The sequence below is a fragment of the Staurois parvus genome, unplaced genomic scaffold (assembly GCF_062004578.1).
Source record: "Staurois parvus isolate SC_StPar_1 unplaced genomic scaffold, SC_StPar_1.0 ptg000639l, whole genome shotgun sequence".
NCBI classification, from domain to species: domain Eukaryota; kingdom Metazoa; phylum Chordata; class Amphibia; order Anura; family Ranidae; genus Staurois; species Staurois parvus.
In genome coordinates this window covers 2,976,138-2,990,457 of record NW_028318435.1, presented here as the reverse complement: position 1 = coordinate 2,990,457, position 14,320 = coordinate 2,976,138, and the positions used below count along the sequence as shown (strand labels likewise).

At 45.5% G+C, this 14,320-nt stretch overlaps 1 protein-coding gene across 2 annotated transcripts in view; it reads right to left on the bottom strand.

Moving 5' to 3' along the window:
• Window positions 1-2,738: 2,738 nt before the first annotated feature.
• MGAT4D (MGAT4 family member D) overlaps window positions 2,739-14,320 on the bottom strand; it is a 189,547-nt gene continuing 177,965 nt past the window's right edge. For both annotated transcript variants that reach the window (XM_089693886.1, XM_089693887.1), the window contains 2 exons: window positions 4,186-4,320; window positions 2,739-3,127 (listed from right to left, as the gene is read on the bottom strand). The gene's annotated coding sequence lies outside the window, so the exon portion shown is untranslated. The remainder of the gene's footprint in view (window positions 3,128-4,185; window positions 4,321-14,320) is intronic.

The window sequence follows — 14,320 nt, the reverse complement described above, 5'->3', positions numbered from 1 at the left end:
AGACAAGTCACGCATTCCTAGCACTTCAGCTTCATGGAGTCAGGTACACCTGATCTTAACAGGGTCCTCTTCCCCATCGTCCAAGCTACCTGTCGAGGTGCCACTGCTTTCTACAGGTTCATATTCTGAGGCAGATTCTGTCAGTGAGGACTCCCCTTTGCTCTCATCTGACATGCTCAGAATCCTGTAGGCCTCTTCACTAGATTACCTCTTTTGGGACATTTTGGGCTCTAAATGTATAGGTACCTAGTGCTACTCACGGGAAAAAGAGCACCTGGCTGATCAATGACTGCTTGAATATCTACCAATAAAATTCACCTGCTGTGGTTTTGTGTGCAATGTATCACAGGTGACAGTGGTCAGAAATCATACTGACAGTGCACTACTTTTTAGGGGTGGGGGAGCAGAGGAGCTTAACGCAAGTGCTGTCAGCGAACGGGGCTAATCCTGCTAACACTGCATTTTTGGGAACACTATACTAAGGGGGCATTGGTATAGTTCCATTTGTGATCAATATATTGATCCTTATAAACACTATACTAGTAATGGGTGTGATCAGCGACCTATAGCGTGAGTGTGATAGTGTGCAGACAATCTAATATTAGCTGACCCTAGCTGGGAGGGGTGCTAACTGACCCTTGTGCTATCTGACATCGCTAGTGGCACTAATACAGTACACAATACTGTACACTGACACTGTACTAATGGCACTGGCAGACTGACAGGATTAAACATGGCAATCAAGGGGTTACAATGTGTCTAATATGTGGGTGCAAATGTGCTGCTTTTACTCACATCTAATGTGTTTTTCTTCTCTCCATGGAATGAAAAGGTTCCCAGGAGAAAAGATCCAGCTAGATCCTGTGCCTGTATTTACAAATACAGGCACAGCTCTACTTCTCTACTCGTTGCAGGAGGTCAGCAGAGTCCCATTCAAAAAACATTGGCCGGGACCTGCTGACAAACATGTCCTGCAGCGAATGATGGCAGGGGTTACCGGGGGGGGCATGCACAAGCGTGTTCCGGATTGTATGTGAATTGAACAGGAACGCACATCATGTTTCTGTGCAATTCATGGCGTGAAACAGCTCAAAGGATATTAAAACTTTCAATCATAAGTATGGATGTGTGAAATAAAATAATTGACAAAATGCCACAATATAGTAAAGGTGTTCTGAAATAAAGTTCTCAATGACGTGTGCAATCTAAAAGTTTATCTCATAGTGAAGATTTATGACTAAAAAATGTATATCCAGGTGCATGCATACCATTCTTGAACCTGCCAGTGCTGTTATCTCAAAAAACAGTGAAGCTCAAGGCCGTGCAAAAATTGTGCTCACAATGCTCTCACCATAAAGTGATATTAAAGGCTTAGTTTTTTGGGGTTTTTTTAATAACAAACACATCATACTTACCTGCTCTCTGCAGTGGTTTTTCACAGAGCGGTCCAGATGCTCCTCTTCCTGGGTCCCCCGCCATTACTCCTGTCCCCTCCCTCCTGTTCGGTGCCACCACAGAAAGCAGCTTGCTTTGGGGGCACCCACTACTCCATGTGTCTGTTCACATATGGAGCAGTGGCTTGGCCCCACCCCCTCTTCTCATTGGCTCACTGGCTGTGATTGTCTCAGCCAATGAGGAGAGGGAGTCCTGGGATTGCAGAGACTCCAGTGCACATTGCTGGATCGGGGCTTGAGTATTCGGGGGGCTGCTGCACAGAGAAGGTTTTTACCTTTATGAATGCATGAAGGTAAAAAAACTTGAGCCCTTAAAACCACTTTAATTATTATTATATTATACAGTTTGCTCAGCGCTTTACAAAATAACGGGAGACAATACAGCAACGATACAGTTCAATACAAGAGGGATAGGAGGGCCCTGCTCCTTGGAGCTTACAATCTAGGAGGGAGGGGCTAGTGGTACAAATGTTAGTAACTGTGGGGGATGGACTGGTTGGAAGAGTAGAAGATTCCAGTATTAGCTGAGGGCAGGATAGGCTTCCCTGAAGAGATAGGTTTTCAGAGATTGCCTAAAAGTGAGCAGAGTAGGTGATAGTCTGATAAATTGGGGTAGAGAGTTCCAGAGGATGGGGGAAGCTCTGGAGAAGTCCTGGAGATGAGCATGGGAGGAGGAGACAAGGGAGCTAGAGAGTAGGAGGTCTTGCGAGGAGCGGAGAGTACGGTTTGGGTGATATTTAGAGACAAGATCGTTGATGTAATTTGGGGCAGAGTTATAAATGGCTTTATACGTTATTGTTAATAACTTTAATCATAAGACCCACATACTATGTCATATAGTGTTTGCTGTATCACCAAGGTCTCCTTGGGTCATAGATGCCCACCTGTGTGCTCGTATGACAGTCACCGTGACCTCCTGTCCACTAGTGTACGCACATTACACTCCTTAGCGGTCATCCAGAAAAATGGGTGCATATCCCTTTATGGCTGGGTATTACTCGTGCTGCCATGCTGTGTGATCAGATATAACATGCCAAAAGAGCAAAAACAGCTTCTAATGGTGTAGTATTTAGATCAAGGCAATTTATTTGTTATAACGATACTCAAGTGAAGTCACACGATTTCAAAGTCGTATTCAGTGTGAACCCAGACTTGGTGCTCTTAACTGAGACAAGCACACACTATAGAGGGATATGTTTTGTTCATATTTCATGTCTGTGGTTTACAACTACTTTCATCAAGAATGAGCAGCTGATGCACAGCAATAAATAAAAAATGAATAAATATTGTAAATATTTTTATTTCGTAAGCGTAGTATTTGAAATACACCACTACATATCACCTCTTCTTCTTAAACGATTGAACCCTCTATATTATTTTGAGCATACGAGCTCTATATTAGGCAAAAACTTCTTTTAAAAAAAAGACTAGGAATAGTAATGAGGATAGGATATATATTGTATAACAGTTTGATAGCAATTGCAATTCTTTTAACAAAAGAACACTTATTCCATGAATAATTATGCTACCAAAATTAGTGTGTGCTGTAAATTGGTTCCCGCATTGCTCCTGTTTCTTCTTGCTTGATGCCGCCATTTTCTTGAAGGCCAGAGCAGTCACTGCTTTATTGGAAACTCTCTCCCTCTCCTTGGGCTCAAAAACTATGTCACTTTCTGTAATTAAAAATATGTACATTTTCAGCCTTGATTGTATGTCTTGGCTGATATAGCGATAAAGGCTGTAGAAGCTTTACAATGAGGGAGAAATGAGAGAATGTCAGTTATATAAGACAATATCCGTTTAAGTTTAACTCCTTTGTGTCTCCCTGGCAGCAGAGTTTGTCCTGTCACCTCTCCTGCTTTTCTTTTCTCTCTCCTTTATCTCTGTTCCCTCCACACAGTGGGGGAGATTTACTAAAGCTGGTTCACTCAGAATCTTGTGAACCTGTGCATGGTAGCCAATCAGCTTCTAAGGACAGTTTGTTCAATTAGGCTTTAGCAATAAAACCTGGAAGCTGATTGGTTTCCATGCAGAAGTGCACCAGATTCTGAGTTATATTTAGTAAATAAACCTCAGTCTGTCATTGCTGTTGCTTTCTTCCCCCATCAGCAATAAAAAATCTTAACGCTGGCAGCTGATCAGCCTCTAGTGGCTCTGCATCTTGACGCAGTGCCAAACAAGAGAGAGCAATTGAGCATGTGCAGAGCAGGGTGAATCAGTGTATTCCTGGATTTTAAATAGTATAGGCACTTATTTTTTGTTTTACATTGCTATACCTGAAAAAAGGACCAGTCTATCAGGATTGAATTTTCTGAATAAAGTGCCACTTTAAGTTATTGCAACTTCCGAAATGTTCACATGACTAATCCAAGAGAACAGTTTTTTAAATTACCCAACAATTTAAAGAACTGTTGCATAAAGAAAGAGAAAAAAAAAGATCTTTGTAATAATTACAGCAGCTAGAGGGCAGTATGACAGTAGATATACTGTGATGCAATACGTGAGGTTTACCGTGTTATAATAGTAAAAGCTGATAAGATATGCTATCAAAGTACTATAACAACAAATGAGTGATGAATTATTGTTTAGTCACTGTCAGGCCTACTTCCTTTGGAAACTGCTAACCAAAACTGTATGTTGCGTCATGGTTATGTTTAAAGGATAACTACACTTTTAAAACGTATTAGCACTTTTAATATATACAGGTATACCAAACAACTTTGCAGTTAACCTGTTATCCTTGCCTTTTCTTCAAACAGCGTGAAAGACTTGCTCCATGGCTTCCACAAAAATCCAAGATTGCCAAGGTTGAATTCATGGACATGTGTGACAGCATCCAGTCCCAGAGAATTTGGAAAATGCACCACTGATAAAAAGAAAGGGAGCTTGGTTTCAGGGAAAATGCGTTAAAGCGTTACTAAACCCACAACAGTAAAATCAGTCTGTATATGCAGTAAAACATGCTTGTTATACTCACTGTGGAACCTAAGGGATTAATTCACCGCATTGTGTAAAAAGGATGTTTGATCCTTTCTTCTCTGATCCCCCCCTTCTTTCACCTTCCCCAATATAACATCTGATAGAACAGAGGCTTGGGGACAAACTGCACATGCTCAGTTTGGTGTGTATTGCTAGAAAGTGCATGTGATCAGCATAGGGCCAATCAGCGCTGTCCAGACAGAGGGTCAGGGGTCCTGCAGCTTCATAGGACAATCAGGGGAGAATGAAAGCTCCTCCTACAACCTTTAACCAGTGCTCTGCTGGACACTGATAGAAGTCAAGTCACAAGACTGCTGATGAGGAATGGTATTTAGCAGTTTATATTTACTAAAATGATTGCATTTCCATGTTCTGTGTACTGTAGGAGACCAGATATAGTGAATGCAGGGTCCTGGGTTTAGTAACACTTTAAGGTTGACCTCTACTGGTCTCCGGGTTTATATGATCAGTAGGAAAATGTCTGAAAGAGCTGAGCAGAGATGATCTGCTATGTTATGTTATGAATTGCTGTATCATTGGACACTTTCAGATCTTCAAAGTTTTTCTTGGCCCATAAGATCAGAGGCTCTGGTTTGCAAGGGAGGACTTTGATCTATCTTTGATAAGAATGTAGGTTTACATGACCAGAAAAACATCTGTCAATTCTAGGATGTTTTTAGCTATCCCCCTGGCCAGGAGATTCCATTGGCTTTAAAGTACATGTGAACCCTCACTTTGTAAAATAACCTATTCAGTTAAAAATAGAAATGAAAAAGAAAGAAAGATCACATACTCTCTGTTCTCAGCTGCATAAGGAGCTTAGAGAAGTGGTGAAGGAGAAACAGAAGTACACTGATCTTCCCAGTGAATGGTTGTGTGATGGGAGGTGTGCCATCAGAAGTCTGCTTGTTGGGAAGAACAGGCTGAGTACTCAAGACAGCTAAAGAACTGACCCCACTGTGCTCTCATCAGTAGTGTATTTTGTTTTTGTGCTGCCCTAGGCAACGCAAAAGTCAGGCACCCCCCAAATGAGAGAGAGAAATAGAGAGAGAAAGAAAGAGAACAAAAAGAGAGATATTGTATGACTGTTACCCTCACCTGGCAGTCAGAGTAGGATGAGCTGCTCCAGAATCCACTCCTTCAGTTGCAGCCTCGTTTTCAACTTCTTGCTGTCATAGGAGCTGTCAGGAATGGACTCAGCACTGGTGGTGGGACTCACCTGCCGTGTGGGCTGCAGTACCAGGGCTGACCAGCGGGTGCTCTCAGCAGCCAGAAGCTCACTCCTGTAGTCATCCAACACCTGGGGCTGATTGCAGGAGGCGTATTTAAGGAATGACCAGGCCTGTGATCAGGGCCTTGGTGTATGTTTCCCATGAGCCCCTGTACCTGGTATCCTGTGTTCCTGCCTCGTTGCTGACCCTGCTTTGATCCTGACCTCTGCTGACCGTCTCCTGTTGAACCCCTGGCTTGCCTGACCATCCTTCTGCCTGATCCTCGGTACCGCGCTGCCCGCTACCTGCTGAACCTGGCTTGTGACCCCGACCATTCTCTGCTTGCTCCTCCTGTACCACGTTGCCCGCACGATACCGACCCTGCCTGTCTGACTACGCTTACTTCACCTGATGATCCATCCATCCCGCACGGATCACCTTTAGTAAGTCTACCTGCCTCTTCCCATCAGACTCCGTTCCTGCTCTCCCCTGCCAGTACTCTCTACCACAGCCAGACGCACTCAGGGGTCGCGACCTGGTTCCAGTCTGCACCAAGTCCATCCCCACCAACAGGGGCCCTGGTGGATAGCAGGCTGGTACTTAGACCCCGCGCCCTGAGGAAATCCGTGCTGTGGGCTCGGCCTGCCTGACCGCTCCACCTCTCCAGCCCTGACTGCACTGGTACCTATTAGTTTAAGGTTTCCTGCACCTGGTTGTACATATTTATGTAAGTGTTGAGTTTGGTTGTTTGCACTGCGTTTATGTTTGTGTTGCCTTTAATAAATTATATTGTGTGTACACGCTATACCTGAAGTCTGTGTTTCCCTGTGTCGGTCCACACACCTCTGGTCATACCTGGAGCCCTGACATTACACCAAGGCCATTCCTGACCAGAAGTGGCTGCACAGGGAAGCCATCTTGGCTTGTTGCTGGGAAGGATGGATCTTGATGAGGTTGTGTATTTGTCTCTGCTGGTCTTTGATGACAGAGATTATGCTTATCAGACTCTGAAGGAGTATACCCGGGATCAACTGCTAGAATGTATACGTGTCGCTCATGTTCTAGTAGATCAGGGCACAGAATTCTCTGAGGTGCAACCTTTGATTCAGGTTTGTGCAGAGTTGGCTTCATCTGGTACCCCTGAAAGCAGGAATGACTTTTTGCCGCCATTTAGTGCAGACCAGGTAGAGTCCCTGGTATGGTTATTAGAGGATGATGTGGAGTGCTTCTTGGAGCATTATGCTGCATGTTCACAACAGGTACTAAGGGATTGTATAAACACAGTGCAGTCTTTGACCAGACAGGCTTTGTGTAAGCGGAGCTTTGTTCAGCCAGTACTGCAGATATGGTCAGAGTTGTTACACCCAACCTCAGTCAGCTTGCAACAAACCAGTCCTTCTTCTCATCATTTCTCTGATCAAAGCTCTCTTCCTGCATTCCCGACAGTACCCCGAATGACAGCCCAGTATACCCTACTACCTACCACTTGTCAGTACCCTGCTCCCACTCGCTGCACCTATTCTGCCTTTAACCCTGTAAAGAAGTCCTCTGTAGCAACTGCTCCTTCCTTTGTTCCATCCCCCAGCTCTTCTCTGCCTACAGCTGCTCTGTTTACAAACCTGCACTTACTTACAGTGCTCCAGTAACTAAAACCAGGAAAAGGCGAAAATTCTTTCCAACCAGTACCATCCTGCCAGTAACCAAACCGGTCAGTCTGCTGTCTGAGAACCCACCTTCCATGGTTCAGCCTGATACCCTGATGCCTGATGACCCAGTGTACGCTGCCCAGCCTGATGGTTCTGCCCGGCCTGGTGGTTCTACCCAGCCTGATGGTCCTACCCGGCCTGATGATCCTATCATGCCAGATGACTCGGTGCCCGCTGTCGAGCCAGAAGACCTGATGCCAGATGACCTGGAGCCCGCTATCCTGCCAGATGACCTGGTGCCCGCTGTCGTGCCGGACGATCGGATGCCTGATGACCCAGTGCCCGCTGTCCTGCCAGATGACCTGGTGCCCGCTGTCAAGCCAGATGATCCGATGCCAGATGACCCAGTGCCCGCTGTCGTGCCAGTTGACTCGGTGCCCGCTGTCAAGCCAGATGACCTGATGCCTGATGACCCGATGCCTGCTGTCGAGCCAGATAACCTGATGAGCCGATGCCCGCTGTCGAGCCAGATGACCTGGTGCCCGCTGTCCTGCCAGATGACCTGGTGTCCACTGTCTTGCCAGATGACTCGGTGCCCGCTGTCTTGCCAGATGACTCGGTGCCCGCTGTCGTGCCAGATGACTCGGTGCCCGCTGTCGAGCTTGGTGACCCGGTGCCCGCGGTTCTGCCAGATGCCTTGGAGCTCGCTGTCGTGCCAGATGACTCGGTGCCCGCTGTCGTGCCAGATGACTCGGTGCCCGCTGTCGTGCCAGATGACTCGGTGCCCGCTGTCGTGCCAGATGACTCGGAGCCCGCTGTCGTGCCAGATGACTCGGTGCCCGCTGTCGTGCCAGATGACTCGGTGCCCGCTGACGTGCCTCTGTCCGCTGCCCAGCCTGACGTGCCTCCGCCCGCTGCCCGGCCGGACGTGCCTCCGCCCGCTGCCCAGCCGGACGTGCCTCCGCCCGCTGCCAAGCTAAACTGGCCAATAACTGATTCCCAGCCTGCTCCTGGAAATCCTGTGTCCAGCGACCTGCCTTCCCCTACATAAAGAGAAGTCTGCCAGCAGGAAACCCAGCCAGCCCGTTGACTCTGGCAGTAAGATATCCAGCCAGTTACCTGACCCGGGTGGTGGAACATTTTGCCCACTAAGGACTGTTTGGAGCGTCCTGAGGTTGCTCCTTGAGGGGGGGAGGTACTGTCAGGAATGGACTCAGCACTGGTGGTGGGACTCACCTGCCGTGTGGGCTGCAGTACCAGGGCTGACCAGCAGGTGCTCTCAGCAGCCAGAAGCTCACTCCTGTAGTCAGCCAACACCTGGGGCTGATTGCAGGAGGTGTATTTAAGGAATGACCAGGCCTGTGATCAGGGCCTTGGTGTATGTTTCCCATGAGCCCCTGTACCTGGTAACCTGTGTTCCTGCCTCGTTGCTGACCCTGCTTTGATCCTGACCTCTGCTGCTGTCTCCTGTTGAACCCCTGGCTTGCCTAACCATCCTTCTGCCTGATCCTCGGTACCGTGCTGCCTGCTACCTGCTGAACCTGGCTTGTGCCCCTGACCATTCTCTGCTTGCTCCTCCTGTACCACGTTGCGCGCACGATACCGACCCTGCCTGTCTGACTACGCTTACTTCTCCCGACGATCCATCCATCCCGCACGAATCACCTTTAGTAAGTCTACCTGCCTCTTCCCATCAGACTCCGTTCCTGCACTCCCCTACCAGTACTCTCTACCACAGCCGGACGCACTCAGGGGTCACGACCTGGTTCCAGTCTGCACCAAGTCCATCCCCACCATCAGGGGCCCTGGTGAATAGCAGGCTGGGACTTAGACCCCGCGCCCTGAGGAAATCCGTGCTGTGGGCTCGGCCTGCCTGACCGCTCCACCTCTCCAGCCCTGACTGCACTGGTACCTATTAGTTTAAGGTTTCCTGCACCTGGTTGTACATATTTATGTAAGTGTTGAGTTTGGTTGTTTTGCACTGCGTTTATGTTTGTGTTGCCTTTAATAAATTATATTGTGTTTACATGCTATACATGAAGTCTGTGTTTCCCTGTGTCAGTCCACACACCTCTGGTCATACCTGGAGCCCTGACAGGAGCTGTGCTGTGCCCAGATGTTTTCTGTCCGACTCCTTGGTAGTCTCGCTGCAAGCAGACCCAGGGGGAGGTGGGGTGTGGGCTGGAGTATGGGGTGGCCATGGGGAAAAAAAAAATCACTGATCACCCAGGGGGAGAGGAGTGGAGAACAAGTGACAGCTGTGCAGTTGTCAGTGGAAGCTTAAGTAAAGGATCTGGGAGAGATCAGCAGATGCAGAAGACACTTCTGGGCTGGAGTTCCTGTACTCCACCAATCATTCTATAACAGTGTGTGAGCTCTCCCCACTCCCAGCCGCGGTCTTCTATTAGATGATCACCTCTTGCCTAGCTGCCTGCCCTGTTGCCCTCCTGGTGGACTCTCTGCTCTCTCTGAAGATCGGCCCTGGCACCAGTCCTGATCACCTGATATGTGAGTCCCATTTGCGAGGGCGGGAGGGGGGCAGCGTTGCCACCCTGAAAAATGTCACTTAAGGCAAACTCTTAGTTTGCCTTGTGGTAAATATGCCCTTGGCTCTCATGCCTAGTGTGGTCAGTTTTTAATAGAAAAGCAGAAGGACTGGCAGGAACACCAGGGATTTCACACAAAGGAAGCATTACAATAAGAATAGGATACTTTTTCATAGTAGAGCAGGAACATATCAAGAACAAGACATGTTGCGTTTACATATTCTTTAATCTCATAAACCCTCAAATGGGCACCCCACATTGAGAGGCTGGCATCTAACCAGATTTCAGCATATGATGATTTCATCCAATAATCTGCTTGAATGATGGCCTGGAGCAATACCATCTTGAAATGCTAGAAATGCATGAATCAGATCAATTTCTTAAATTTATAATAGAGTAAAAGATTTTTCTATAGTATACAATACTAATGAGCAAATCTGCCAAGGTTCAATTCACAGAGGATTTGGCAGATCCAGTTTACAATTTGATAAACCTGAATTTACCAGCAAATCCAATTAAAGTCTATGGGGGAGCAAGAATCTTGTTGGTAAAGTCTGGAAATTTTTAGTGTCGGTGAGCACTTCTGGAGAAAAAAAAAAAAAGAAGCACGAGGAGCTAGGCACTCCATTTACTATTTAACGTTAAATGGTTTGTTTGGACCAAACTGCCCCAAACAATCTATTTACTTCACTAACAGTTGGAGCAGCTGGTGGTTCCAGTGGCCAGTACTCAGTGGCCTCCCAGCAGGTGGGCTTTAATGCCACGTGGCCGCATATATTTGTCTATATGTAAAACATTTAATTTGCTGAGCGATCCCAGAACGGTAACTAAACTGTCAGAGAAAGCTCCTGATGCATACTTCGATCGGGAGTTTTTGATCATGTGACCACTGTGACAGCCATTCACAGTCACATGAGCAGTCTGTCTCTCGGCATTTTGATCCCCCCTCCAGTGATTTGCTTCATGGATTTATCAAAAAGGCGTTTTCCATCAAAAACATGTAGAAGCAGTTTTTTTAAAAAAAAGTAGGTTCAGCAGACCAAGCTTCAAGCCACAAAATCTTGTGCATACACACAAAAATAAGAGACGTTCTAGAGACTTTGCACATTCTCTAGAGTGTCAATGCAAAACAACAATGCTGATAGCATCAAATGTAATTATTCTAAGAAAGAAGGGTCCTCAAAGGCAAGTTCATGTTGTCAAATCATATACACACTGTATATATAATCTGTTTGCAATAGTTTGGTAAATTGACATAGAAGCTATGGCTGCAAGCCTGGGCCTGCAAGAGCAAATAAAGCTACTGCAAAGGACTTGGCTCAGCTACGTTACCTTTGGGCTATCGCAGTCTGTCGTAACTGGTTTGTACCTAAAGAGCTCAGCACTGTAACTACTACTACTGCAAAAAAGGAACTTTGCTCACTTCTAAACTACTTGCTGCTACAGATTAAAGAGCAGTCTGCCATCTACTGGTAGCCAAGACTTCAAACGTGCTCAACTAAGAGATCAGCTAGAAGTCCTCAGTGTGAATATTTTCTAATTTTGGAGTATACTACAGAATTCCCTATCCCCAGTTCTACAATAAAACTCCAAAAACAGACATCCCCTAGACTGGTCAATGAAGACAATGAGTGAAATAGTGTGTGTACCTGGCTGTGGAAAATACTTTGTGCTTGGCTGCGAGGCTAAGCGAGGGGAGACCTGAGCAAAAATACAAGCGGCCCTTATGAGCGTGGCGCTGCAGGGGTAAAAAGTCTTCTTTGACTTGACAGGTCTCTTAAGCTCCATTCTCATCTATGCATTTCCAGAATGTGTGAAAACCATGATTTCTGCCATTAATTGTTTGTGGTACCCCAAACGTGGCAAAGTGCATTTTGTAGCGCAGCAAAGTGTGTAAACGTAAGGCAGCAAAAGCTTCAAAAGCTGCTGAGCCAAGTTTGTCACATGAAGGGCAGCCCATTCATATAGGTGTGAATGGGGCCTTAGTGCCCATATAGAGTCTTGTTTTAGTTTTGGAGAATCCGGTGCTGTTAAACGAAAACTAATGCATACTGTGCCTACTGTATAGAGCATTTGTTGTTAAGCTGCAGCTTGTTTCCCATAAAATGAAGTGGTGGGAAAATCTTCTGTAGCCTCAAGGATAGGAGGCTTTGAAGCATTTTTGGTCCCTGGAAACCAAAGGTTCTAGAAGTGCTGAGTTTTTTTCAAAGAATTCAGACATTCGCAGAGAAAAATGCTTTTTTAGAGGGAGTCTGATGAGGGGAGCAGTGACATAACAGAACTCTGAGACAAAGCAACAGTTATCACCCCGGCAGTGGTTATAGTTTCCTGTAGGCCACCTGCAGAATGCATGCCATCTGGCCCTATAGTCCCAGTTTCCTTGAGCCTGTAAACTACAATTGCTAAATGAAGGGATCCCCAGTGGGGCATTAATGGTTTTGGAGTGCAAAATAGAGGAGGCTGTGCATGTCCAGATATAGGAGATGGTTTAACCCAGACAACAATGTTCCTGTAGAACGTGGCAGCAAGAGTGCATTAACTTATGTGTGCATTTGGTGGGAATGCATCATCAAGGAGGCATGACGCAGGTACCTCATCCTCCTAAAACTAAGTCTGGACAAGAGGAGGAAAAAAACCCCCACCAAGTTGAAATTGCTTGTGTTGTAAAATGCTAATGGTAAAATGGCAGGGAAACCATACCACAAATCCTCTGCCCGTAGAACCACATAATATGCTATGTAATGCAGAATGTGTTAGTAAAAGCCAGGAAAACCTTTTCTTCTTATCTCTGATGCTGGATCTATAGCTTCATACAATATTGTCGGCATACCCCCAAAGGAATTTTCAGGGTCTGGGAACCAAAGAAATGGATTATGGCCCTGGATCTGTATGGCACCCTGAGGTTAACTACACATATTGTACTATGTACCAAGGTGAGCACCTAACACATGATCTAGTGCCAGAAGTAAACATTACAGGCCAGTCCCATGCAGTGGTGTCTGGGTTTGGTCCCCAAGGTACACACTGAGGATAACCGACCCAGAAAACTACTAGATAGCCTACGGCAGTAAGCAGTTAGATCTTGGTAAAAGTGTCAGAAAAAACATTGAATTTAAAAAAAAAAGAAAAATCTCCAAAAAATTGTTCCATTAGCTAAGGATACCAGCATAAAACAGGAATCTCACAGATGGGGCAAGGTTAGATAGAGTGGTCTGAAGGAGGCCCTATCAAGTATTATTGCCAGTGCCTAATCACCTGAAGGCTGCATATAACCCATGGTCCAAGACTACAAATCATGTATGCATATATGGTTAAAATAGTAACTTATTTATAGGCTTTATCTTGGGAAAATTACAACTGGTTAATGGAATTTTGATTTTCTTTAATGAAATGATACATGAGCTGTGTTTGACCAGGAGAGTGGTGCTCAACTTTGCTCCTTATGGTCCACTAACAGTGCATATATTCCCCTCTACTATATAATGCTGCAACTAGGTCAGTAGCTTGTGTAGGAGAGCAGTCTGGGACTATGGCCAAAATAAAATATGATGTATATGATGCAGTACGTCAACAACAGTTGTATTTTTTTCTGAGTCATCCTGTAACAGTCTTTTTTCTTGCTGATCTAACTAGTGAAAACTCCATTTGCTCTGCATTTAAGCTTAAGATGGACTTTAAACAACAAAAAATATTACAGACTAACTCCAGCTGACAGTTAGGCTTCGTTCAAACCATACGTGCAGAAAAACTGATGGAAACTGACATGCAAATTTCACTTGTAGAGACATCAGTTTTCAGTCTTCAATGAGTTTTATACACATTGCAGATTCCTGCGCTGAAAAAAACATCTGCACGTGACACTAGTGGTGTGAACAGGGTACATACAGAACAAATGATTTGTTGTGCCCTTGCAGAACGCATGCAGAAAAAAAATTACGTCTTTTCGTCATAGTGTGAATGAGCCCTTACTGCAACAGTTTTTTTCCTTCTTTTGGATAAAAGGTTTACCTCATATTAATAAAAGCTGATCGGTTTAAAGCATCCATCAGTGTTAACTGGTTTGTCTCGAACCCTGTAACTGTCACATCTGCTGAACAGCTTGTTCTGCTAAAAATGTGGGGGAAAATAGACAATCTACTGGCAGCTCAACAGGTAATAAAACTATAAAACACTCGGGGACTCAGGAAAACAAAAACTGTTGTGATAATGGTAGTGCATCACATACACAATTTCTGATTAACCCCTAATTAAGCTGTAAAGCTGAACTCTGGGCAAAAAAACTCCAATTTAACTATATTCCTCATATATCACAAATGATATAAATCTACACCAAGTACCTTTTAAACCCAGTTATTACCTTGTAAAAGTAGTAAGGACATCATTACTGTGCTGTACATAGCAGAACTGTGGGAGGAACACATCTGGTCCACCTGCTAGAGTAGGGGTCTCCAAACTTTCAAAACAAAGAGCCAATTTACTTCCCT